Source organism: Vigna umbellata, chromosome 11 (assembly GCF_029865625.1).
Source record: "Vigna umbellata cultivar VRB3 chromosome 11, Vumbellata_1.0, whole genome shotgun sequence".
NCBI lineage: Eukaryota > Viridiplantae > Streptophyta > Magnoliopsida > Fabales > Fabaceae > Vigna > Vigna umbellata.
Genome location: NC_142175.1, coordinates 16,868,598 through 16,880,899, shown reverse-complemented (window position 1 = coordinate 16,880,899; position 12,302 = coordinate 16,868,598).

The following is a 12,302-nucleotide window of genomic DNA, read 5'->3' as shown; positions in this document are numbered from 1 at the left end:
CCACCCCTTTGAAGGAGGATCTTGGATGCTCAGGCTTCCTCTTCACCTTTCTAGGGTTTTATCTTTCATTCTTTCATTGTTATTCATCTAGGTTCACCATGAATATGGTGAACTAAACTCTGTATGTTTGTTGGGGAATCAATGTAATCTTTTGAAGCTCTCATATATGGAATTTGTTTTTACATCTTTTATTTAAGACCTATGCTTTCTTTCATCATTAGTTAGGGTTTTCCATCTTTGCTTAATGCTTGCGTTGTTTAACTCATTCGATGCATGATTATTGGTTTTGTCGATACGGGCACGTACGGGGAAGTCTAGATCCGGGGAATTTCTCCCAATATTATATGGTTGTCGTTAAGCTCCTGCACTTATGAACTAATTATTAGGAATGCTAGGAATTGTATGAACTCGTAATTAGGGAGAAGCCTTCTTGAAAGGTACTTTAGAGAGTGGCATTAACAATGATGATTTGAATGTTGAATTCCTAAAATATATGAGAGTGGATAAGATGAAATTGACCCCCAACAACATATTCATAGATATATTTCATTGAAAGTGTTTATCTTTTGCTTTTGCCATTGATCAAAAATTCATGCATACATATTTAATTTTCGTCTTTTGCATATAAAAATCCAAATATTTCGTCTTTAAGTCTTAGCTAATCAATAAACCACAAAACTAAGCTAGGCCGTGAGTCCTTTGGGAAGAACGATACTTGGTCTTACCAAGTTTATTACTTGAACGATTCGGTCATACTTGCCGATTGAAAAACAAGTTTGTGACATCATATTTTGGTGTTCATAAATTTGTCCATCAAGCTTTTGGCACCGTTGCCGGGGACTCGTGGTTTAACTGGTTAATTTGTGTGATTATTGATTATCTTTGACTTTAATTTTGAATTTCTGTTTTTATTTTCTGTTTTTTATTTTTCGGTTTTTATTTTTCGGTTTTTATTTGATTTTATTTGATTTTATTTGATTAGATTAGATTTTATTTTATTTTATTTTATTTTCTGTTTTTATTTGTATTTTTCTGTTTTCTGTTTTTATCTTCTCCTATATCTTTTTGTGCTAACCAAATATTCTAGGGTTTTGTGTTCTTGTGTATGCAGGAGGCAATTCGAACTAGGAGCAAGAAAACAACAGAACCTCTGCTTGAAGGTTTAGACGAGAGTAGACGGAGGAGAAGAATCTGAACATCTAGAGAACTTTTCCCTCCTCCGGAAACCCTGTTACAACCATCACCACAAGGTTCTGTTCATAGCACAGAAAATATGGAGAACAATAATATCAGAAGAACTCTTGCTGACTACACCAATATAGCTGGACCTCAGCACTTTAACAGTATAGCTAGACCTAGAGTCAATGCAGCTAACATGGAGGTCAAACCAGCACTGATCCAACTGGTAAAAAGCAACCAATTCAATGGGTTATCTCATGAAAGCCCATATGAGCACCTCACTACCTTCAATGAGATTTGTAACATAGTTAAAATTAATGGGGTGCCAGATGAAGCGATCAAACTTAGTTTGTTTCCTTTCTCATTGGGAGGCAATGCTAAACTTTGGTTGAATTCTTTGCCAGAAGGAAGTTTCACAGATTGGGAAGCAGTGGTAACAAAGTTTTTAAACAAGTACTTTCCACAATCAAAGGTGACAAAAGGCAAGCAAGAGATATCTTCATTTAAGCAGGGCATGGAAGAATCACTGGGGCATGCATGGGATAGATACAAAAGTCTGCTAAGAAAAACACCCACACATGGCTTTGAAGAACAGGATGTAGTCTTAACTTTCCTTGGAGGGCTTGGTTCACAAACCAAGATGATGCTGGACGCCTCAGCAGGAGGCAATATTAAATGGAAAACTCCAGAGGAAGCAACAGAGATTATAGAAAACATGGCTACTAGTGATAATGAGCTGCACAGTGAGAGAGGAGCTCCTATGCAACAAAAAGGGGTTCTCCAATTACAGACACATGATGCCTTGCTAGCTCAAAATAAAATTCTAACTCAACAGCTGGAGACTCTGACTAAAACTCTTGCACAATTACCCAAAGAGTTGAAAACTTCTGCACAGGTACAAACCCAGTTGTGCGAATTGTGTGGAGGCGACCATATTAATGGTCAATGTGCTTTTCCAGTTGAAGCCGTAGAGGATGTTAATTTCATGGCCAATCAATTTCCATACCGTCAAGGGAACTACAATCAAGGGTGGAAACCACACCCAAGCATTGGTCAAGGACAAACTGGGCAAGCTAGTCAATATAGTAAGCAGCAGCAGCAACCAACCTTTTGGCAACAGTTATCTATGCTTAATGAAAGATCAACAAGGTTGGAAGAAACTCTTCAGCAATTCATACAGAAAACTGAATCTTCTCAAAAGAGCACTGAAGCTGCTATAAAGAACTTGGAGATTCAAATGGGTCAGATTACCAAGCAATTGGAAGAAAGGCCAAATAGAAATTTTGGGGCTAATACTGAGGTTAACCCCAGAGAAGAGTGCAAGGTGGTAAAGAGTGTTGATGATGATAAAGTTGAGTTAGATACAGAAGAGAGAAGAGACATAGAGAGCAAAAGTACTTTTCCTTTTCCAATCCATCAAGGGAAACAACTGGACTTCACAGAATTATTCAGAATGGTGGATAATGAAGCACCTTGGGAACAGATTCTACAGCAAATCACAGTTTACACAAAATCTGATGAAGAAATCTCTACAAAGAAGAGACGTAGAGATGATGAGGCAAAAGAGTGTATAACTGTTAAAAAAGAGTCATTCCCTCCTAAAGCAACAGATCCAAGCAGTTTTTCTATCCCTTGTACCATAGGGAAGAAAAAGGTGAAGAAAGCTCTCCTTGATTTAGGTTCAAGTGTTAACTTGATACCTTATTCTTTACTGGAGCAAATCGGCAATGTTAAAGTGAAACCTGTAAAGGTTAAAATAGTAATGGCCGATGGATCTTCAAAGGACCATGTGGGATTGTAGGGGACATTATAGTTCGTGTTGGCAAACTTCAGTTCTTGGCAGACTTTGTGGTGATGAAGATGGAGACAGAGAAGATACCTATCATACTTGGAAGACCGTTTATGAAAACGGCCAAAGCTATCATTGATGTAAATGAAGGTATAGTAGTGCTCCAGGACAGAGAGGAGAGAGTGGTGGTAGACGTCTTCAAAGATGAGACGCAAGCAAAGGAGGAAGAAGCTAGTTATAAAGCTGCATTTCAAGATGCACCCATGACTAGCCGTAAAGATGAAAATCTCAAGGTTGCAGGTAACCATTGTTTGTTGCTTCAGGTACCCAAGGAAGAAAAGATTGGAAGAGGAGGAGAAATTCCTAGTGACTGGGAGAAAAGAAGACTCCAACTTGGCACACCTGTAAGAATCAAGAACAAGTTGTGGGTTGTAAAGGGCTTTAAAGAGAAGGAGATGATAGAGATAGAGTCTCCATATTCTAGAAGTACCAAAACTGTTCACAGGAAATAGCTGAGGAGTTGGTGGAATGACAACATCAACTATAAAGAAGATGGAACTTGAACTTTATTGGGTCAAGCTAATGACGTTAAAAAAGCGCTTGCTGGGAGGCAACCCAGTGGATTTAAAGACTTTTGAATTGGTTTTGTAATTTTTAATTTGTGAACATTATTTTTGTAATTATTTTGTTGGAGATAGCATCTACTGAAGGATGCTAGGTGGTTAAGTATCTACTGAAGGATACTATGTTTGTAACACCTACTGATGGGTGTTGGTAAGAAAATTTTGCACCTACTGATGGGTGTTGGTGGATTTTGGGTCAGGCTCGTGACGTTAAACAAGCGCTACCTGGGAGGCAACCGAGTTGATTGAATATTTCTGTTTGTTTATTTTAGTTAGGGTTTGCATAAGCATTTTAAACATTGAATTGCAGGGAACCAGTGAGGGGCATGTATGGGAGGCACGTAGGTTAAGAAAATAAGGAGAAGAGCACATCACGAAAGTGCCGCTGAGCGGTAATTTACCGCTAAGCGGTACTCTCGCAGATGGGCTTTAGTTCCCCTTAGCGGGACCCGAGCCCATTAGGGTATTTTTAAACCCTAAGTTGCGCAAGTTCTTATACTTTCAGGTTTTTCTCTGCACAAACACTCCCACATACCTTCTCCAAGGTTTTCCACATCTTTTCACTCTTCCCTCTTAAGAAAATTTCTCTTCCACTCACTTTTTCACTAGTGTGCCATCAAAGTTTGGGGTTGGAAGAGAGCATTCTAGCTTGGAAGCATTCTCATTGCATTTAGTATCTCCACCCAAGTAAGTAAAATGCATTTTGTTCATTTTAGGGTTCTTGAATTTGAATGTGATTGTCAAAGCATGAATATTTAGAGGTTTTGATTTCTATGCATGATTTGATGATATATTTGATGTTTGAACCGATTAAACTGCATGATTATGAACTGGAAAACTGAAAATTGCATTTGGGTGGAGTTAGGACAGCTTTAAAACAAGATTTTCAAAAATCTGCAGAGTTACCGCTGAGGGGTAAACTGCCGCTGAGCGACACTCTGCCAGATTTGGTTTTTCTGGTTTTTGTGATCTGGACTATGGCACTGGTGGCGCTGTGATGGAATCGTACTTGACGTAGTCCTCCTTTTGTATTTTTACCTTTTATAGTTTAGCTCTTAAGGAGCATGGGTTACTATAAATACCCAGCTCCTCTATTGTATTGTTACTTTTGAGCTTAATGAGAATTTGATTTTCTGACATTCAGAAATAATTCTCTCTTGAAAGTCATATGCTAGAGAGTCCAAAGACTCCCTCTAGCCACCTTCCTTGTACACTGCCTCCATTTTCATTTTCCTTGAATTCCACCGTGCTCCACCTTATTTCTCTCACGTTACCATTCTTCGCTACCACTTCACATCAGCTTCCAAACTGCCTATCCTTCAGCAGCCACGCGTCCTCTTTTGTCTCGCATACAACATCAACACATCTTCATTTCTCACCAATTCTCTCTCGCAGAACGCATCCATTTCTCTCTCGAGAGCTCATCCTCGCGAGCCTTCTACTTTCATCACAGTAAGCTTCTACACCTACATTTTCTTCTCAGATTTGCATTTTCACTCTCCGCATCTCCTGACCACATCTAAACCTAGGGTTTCTTCATTATCTTGTCTTTTCCTGCCATTCTCACCATTTGTTTTCGATTTCCACCGTTTAAACCTTAGATCTTAGGTTTTTCTTGAGTCTGTCTCTCGATTTAGAGCTTCGTCATCATTTTTCGCTGCGTTCATCTCTGGAGGAAGCTTCGAAGGACATCGCGACACGCACCTTCGTCCTCTCCTCTGGCGTTCGTCCATCAAGTGGTATTCAGAGCTCAAGTTCGAGCACGCTTCAGAGGTAAGTTGTCTCGCCTTCTCTGTTTTCCCGTTGTTTTCGCTTAAGTCCGAGTTGAGTTGTTTCGATTCGGTCTTGGCCGATTCATATTTTGTTCATTTGATTCGCGTTCTGTTTCATGTCATCGTCTGATAGTTTCATCTCTTTTTGATTTTTTGCGTTTTGTTTCGTTCAATTTCTGATTTGTTCATCATTTTCTATTATTGTCTTGTGATCTGGTTTGTGTCTTCATTGAATCAATTCCAGGTGTTTTCTGGTTTGATGTTGAACTCATTTTCTGATTTTGTGCTTGTCTGTGCCTTGAGTCAATTTTTTTTATCATTGTATTCGGTGAATCCAATTTGTTTGAGTCTTTTAATTTGAAAATCACATTTCTGTCATGTTCTAGTCTTGTGCTTTGTTTTAATTGTCAATTTAATTCGAGTTTAACTAGCTGATGCTTGTGTTTTGTGATTCATTTGTGTTGTTTGCACTGAGTAAGTTCTGTTCACCTTAAATAAGCTATGATATTTGGATAAATGAGCTTGGTGACAGATTTCAGTGGTGGAGATAATGAATCTCATGTTCTTGAATCTGTTTAATGATAGCTTTGCTTGGTTTCTGCCTAATCAGTAACAAGTGCATACCAAGTGAGCAATGAAAGGCTCAGCCTAGCTCAGTTGCACATTGATTAATTAGCAGATTTGTTATTTGGCCAGCTACACCGAACTGGTTTTTCTTTGAAGTCTGTGTTAATGTTTTGAGTGTGTGTTTGTTCTGCTTGGTATTAGTTCATTGCTAAGCTTCTAGTTCAATCATATTCAAGAGTCATTTGTGTTTGCTGTTTTGTTATTCAAGTTCAATTTCTACAGTTTTGGTTAAGAGTGAAATTTGATGCTAGAGTCAAAAGTTATCAATGAAACCAATTATGTGTTTTCTTTTTATTAAGTTGAACCATTAATCTGATGCAAGTAAAGTGCTGATTTGTAAACTGCATTGATCTTAGTCTATTGTGAATTGTAGCAAGAGCTGTAAGTCAATAACATTTGAAGCAATTAAGGATTAATCCTACTGTTACAAGTTAAAAAAAAAAAAAGAGTTGAAGGACTTAGTGCAATTCACAATAGCTGCCTCTAATTCAGAACATCAAATATGAAAAATAAAACAAGTTTCTCTGAGGCACAATGTCAAACAGTTTGGTATGCCAATTTATAAATCAAATCTGTTCAGTATTGGTTCAACTTAAGTCCCTTTTCTTGCTTTACTAATATGTTCTAGTTCTATTCCTTAGGTTCTATTTATTGTGCTTACTTTGATCAAAAGCTTTGTTTCTTGCTTGTCATTGTTGAATGTTCTAGTTTTGTCTCAGTGTAAGTGTAAACTCTGATCTGCTGTTCATAATTGAGCTTTTGTTGCTTCTATTAATCTGGTCTAGAGTTGATCTTGAGTCAATTTCATTATCTGGTGCCTACATTGTTGGTGGTTGTCCTGTATTGTCCATTACTCTGCTTAGCCTAGCCTTTGCTGAAATGAGAAGCTGTACACTCTGGATTTTTGGAATTTGAAAGAAGGTTTGTGTGCTTGGTAGCATCTTAGGTGGTGGTGGTCTGAAAGACTTTCCAGCTTTGTACTGCCAAGGGAGAATCTCCCTTCTAAACCTTTCCGTTTTGAGTGCTTTAACTTTTTAAAGAGAAACCTCAGTGCTGTGAGCTTAGTATGGCTGGTTTAGCCCACTTTCTTGGCACATTTGTATGAGAGAATCAGTTTTACTTAACTGTGTGCTGACGGTTTACTTGTGCAGGAAAGTGAGATTGATTAAGCTGGAATGCAACCCATTGGACCAAGAGAGAAAGTTTTCTTGCATTGAATCTGATTATTACATTATGTTGCATTCATTTTAGATTTTAAGTTGTTTACTGAAATCATTGGTATATTAATTGTTTGGAATGTGAATGTTGAGTCTTATTTGATAAGATATATGGGAATTTGGTAGATGCATAAGAATTGCAAATAAGGTGCTGATTGTTTTATGAGCATTTCTGGAAGTGCAACAACACTATTTTAAAACTGCCAATTTCTGATTTGCCTCACATTACTCTTTGTCCATTGATTTGATTAGCATGGTCCACTGATTTCTGAATTAGTTTTGAGCTTATTCATTTCTGCATCAACACTGTTTTAACTACCAATTTCTGCATTGCATCATGTTAATCTTTCTCCATTGATTTGATTAGCTTGGGGTGGTTGTTTAATCAGTTGGACTAAGGATTGAAATCCATATCTTTGAATCTGATGAAGATTGAGTACATTGGCCTATGAGTGCATATCAGAATTTCAATGTGATGATTTGAGAGCTTAAACAGCTGAGATTTATTTGTGCAGATTTCCATTCTGTTTAAATTCATTGTTTAATCTTAGCTGAATTTTCTGCATTACATCATATCATTTTTTTGTCCATTGGTTTGATCAGGTTTTGATTAATTTGGAATGATTGTTTAATCAGTTTGGTTTCAGCCTTGAATTACACCCATTTGCATCTGGTTTAATATCCATGTTTGTGTATTTTGCTGGAATTGGTGTAATTTCTGTGTGCATATTTGAAATCATTGCAGGGAGAAAGTGTAGAATAGGTGTGTTGTTGTGTGCAGAGTTGATAAATATTTGGAGTCAAGAATTTTAAGCAGCAGCAAAATCTCAGTAGAGTTTAGAGCAAGCTAAACCAACCATTTAATTAGGGGAGTTGCTTAACTTTTTTTTACCTCTGGATTGCTTAACTGTTTCTATCTTAGCTGGAAATTGATAGCATTGATGGTTGCTCTGCTGAATTGAGTGTGAATATTTGATTGCAGTTTGTCATTTGAGAGCAAAAGAAATTTATATAGCTGCATCAAGTGCAAGAGACTAGGAGAAAAGGGAAGAATCTTTTATATTGTGTGAAGTTAATCCTCTTGATATCCGTGTGTAGATAAGGTACGTTGATTCCAATTGTGATTTGTGATTGTAGGATTATACTGGCTAGGAGATTCAAAAGCATTAATTCCAGAAGCTGTCAAGAAGCAGCATCAGTGTACGTGTTTTTTTAGCACAAGGATTTGGCATCAAAAGTGGACTGTAGCTGAACCAGGAACAGACCGTGGCAGCTGTTTGAATCTTTTGTAATTGTTTTCTTCTTCTTTTTTTTTATGTGTAATAGGCTTGTGTTAGCCTACTGTTAGCTTTAGCTTTTGTTTTGTAAAAGGGCCTTTTATAAAGTCCAAGTTCTTTGGAAGAGTCCTTGGTGCTCTTTCAAACTCTTGGCAACTTTACTTACTTTAATTTAGCATAGCTAGACAGGTGAGTGTGTCTTGTTAGCCAAAGCTACAAGCTTCACCATAGGAGTAGACTTTAATATTGACTTGATTGGTGTATCTCGTAGGGGTCATTAGAGTCCGCTGATTTCTTAAGTGTTTTGTTTGTTTGATTTTGTGTTCACGTTTAGGGGTGATTAGGCTAGAAGGGATTAAACTCTAAGGCTTTTCACATTAGAGTCCAAAGAGTCTAGTCTTTTAGTGTTTAATTGTTTGTGATTGTTTGAGTTGTGTACTTTGTTTCGAAAGGTGATTTTAGTTTAAGGGGTAATTAGTTAGTAGCCTAAGACATTTCTGGCAAGGCAAGACTTGGTACTTAAGCAGCTCTTTAGCTCACCTCTCTTACTTGGGACTTGTCTAAGTGAAAGTTTTGAACCCTTTAAATTAAGAAAACTCTTAAAAACAAAGATGTCTTCTTATAGTTCATGTAGGTCTTCTAGGTTAGATAATGTTGATGAAATGTTCAAACAAGCTAGGAATCTTCCATCTTTTGGTAAAGACATAGGTGCATTAACATACCTAGCTTGGGAAAAAGAAATTGATAAAATAAATCCTTGGTTTTATGAAGAGAGTGAATATTATGTCCTTAGCATATATCTCTCTAAGTTAGAAGAACATGCAAGTGAGTGATGGGATGAAAGACAATATCATGTTAGGAAAGGTAGAAAGTCTTCCATACGTGATTGGCATGATTTAAAAGCTTGCATGAGAAGAAAGTTTGTGCCTTCAAGCATTAAAAGAAACCTAGAATTAATTAGGGATTGCATTGATGATGGAAAACTATTTCTTGAGAGTTTAAAGGATCATGGGTTTCTTCGTAGAGAATTAGAATTTGGGGCAAGACTTAAAGAGATCAAGGATAAGAAAAGAGAAAAAGAGATTGAGAGAAAAGAAAAGGAAGAAAGGAAAGAAGAAGAGAAGAGATAGAGAGAAGAAAACGAGAAAAGAGAAGAGAGAAGAAGAGAGGAATTAAGGAATGAAGAAGAGAGAAGAAGAGAAGAAGAGAAAAGAAAAGAAGAAGAAAGAAAAGAAAAAGAGAGAAAAGAAGAAAAGAGAGAAAGGCAAGAAAGAGAGAAGAAGGAAAAGGAGAAATTGTTCCTTATGGCAAATCCTATTCTTCCAAAGACCATAGAACTTAAAAGGGAAGGTTTCCAAATCTTTACTTCTTCTCCAATAATTGATTATTTTTCAAATTTTAACTTCTCTTTCAAACAAATTGTCATCTCATATTCTATGCAAACTTTTTCAAAATATGACAATTTAAATCTTGAATTATTCAAATCTTTTAGGAAAGAAATAACTCAAGATGAAAGTGAATTTGGACTTCTAGAATTTCCAAATGTGATAACACAAAATATTAGAAGTCCTTATTTCCTTGTTTTTATAGAAAAATTCTTTCTTGGATTGGTATTAATTGAAAATATATTTGATGTTTATTGCATATTTGTGTTTGATCCAGGAGGAAGAAAAAGTTAATATAAAAGAATAAGGCCACTCCAAGATGGCCATGCTCCCAAAGATTGTGTGGAATTTCTTCATAAGGCGATTGCCAGATTTGAGGACAAATCTTTTTTTAAGAGGGAGGGTATGATGGAATCGTACTTGACGTAGTCCTCCTTTTGTATTTTTACCTTTTATAGTTTAGCTCTTAAGGAGCATTGGTTACTATAAATACCCAGCTCCTCTATTGTATTGTTACTTTTGAGCTTAATGAGAATTTGATTTTCTGACATTCAGAAATAATTATCTCTTGAAAGTCATATGCTAGAGAGTCCAAAGACTCCCTCTAGCCACCTTCCTTGCACACTGCCTCCATTTTCATTTTCCTTGAATTCCACCGTGCTTCACCTTATTTCTCTCACATTACCATTCTTCGCTGCCACCTCACATCAGCTTCCAAACTGCCTATCCTTCAGCAGCCACACGTCCTCTTTTGTCTCGCATACAACATCAACACATCTTCATTTCTCACCAATTCTCTCTCGCAGAACGCATCCATTTCTCTCTCGAGAGCTCATCCTCACGAGCCTTCTACTTCCATCACAGTAAGCTTCTACACCTACATTTTCTTCTCAGATTTGCATTTTCACTCTCCGCATCTCCTGACCACATCTAAACCTAGGGTTTCTTCATCATCTTGTCTTTTCCTGCCATTCTCACCATTTGTTTTCGATTTCCACCGTTTAAACCTCAGATCTTAGGTTTTTCTTGAGTCTGTCTCTCGATTTAGAGCTTCGTCATCATTTTCCGCTGTGTTCATCTCTGGAGGAAGCTTCGAAGGACATCGCGACATGCACCTTCGTCCTCTCCTCGGGCGTTCGTCCATCACGCTGAGGGGAAATTCTGGCCCTCAGCGGTGGTTTAGCTTTTCAAGGAGTTGTGTTCTATGTTTTACTAATGATTAACATCATGTTCTGTGGTTTTGTATTTGTGTTTGAATGCAGGAATGACATCCTCTTCAGGAAAGAGATTGAAAACCATGGCAACCAAGAGAAAGGAAAAGGAACCAGAGCAACCCCACTCTAGCAGGTTCCTCTCTAGGAAACATGAGAAGCACTTTAAGGTGGTTCAGGACAGGAGACTTCTGATGGAAAGAAAAGTTGGAATGATACCTAACTTTGCTCCTCACACTACAAAAAAGTAGGGCATTACCGAAGGCCAGAAGCCCTCGGAAAATGCCAAAAGCCGTCGCTAATGGATGTTTACCGAAGGCCTATCGACGGCCAAAAATCCTTCGGTAAATCCCTTGTCGCTAACCATTACCGAGGGCTTCTTCCCTTCGGTAATTACCGAGGGCCAGAAGCCTTCGGTAATTACCGAAGGGCGAAAGCCCTCGGTAATTACCGAAGGGCGAAAGCCTTCGGTAATTACCGAAGGGCGAAAGCCCTCGGTAATTTCCGAAGGGCAGAAGCCCTCGGTATTGAGCATTCGAGGGTATTTACCGAAGGGCGGAAGCCTTCGGTAATGGCTAGACGAGGGCATTTACCGAAGGGCAAAAGCCTTCGGTAAAATGCAGAGCAGGTTTTAGAGAAATGGTTTTCCCTCTGCAACCCAGACCTGTATAACAAATTTAATTTACAAACAGACCTGCATAACAATTTTCAAACACATACAAACATGCATAATGTGCATCTCAAAGATCCAATCAATGATCAATATCCAAGGCACATCAAATAATCCACAGGACATCCATTAATGTATAAATAATGTATTTATAGTTCAAACATAAAACAATGTAACACAAGGATGTTGTAACATCCAAAGTCTGTAAGTACATCTAACATTCAAATGATATCAACTCAAAATGTTCTAATATCGAAATGTTTGTCTAACAAGTAATAAGAAAATGAAACCTAATAATGTACATAACTATCATATATCCTTCGGTAAGTTAATTCATCAAAGCCAATACCGACGGCCCAAAGACCTTCGAAAAAAAGCCTTCGGTAATGAGTGCATTTCACCATGGCCTTCGGTAATGATCTATCCGACCGTCGGTAACACACTTTTACCGAAGGGCAAGAGGCCGTCTGTAAAAACCCTTCGGTAATACACCAATTTCTTGTAGTGTCAATTTGGAGAGCAAGTGTTAGGGAATGACTGGGGAAAACTAGC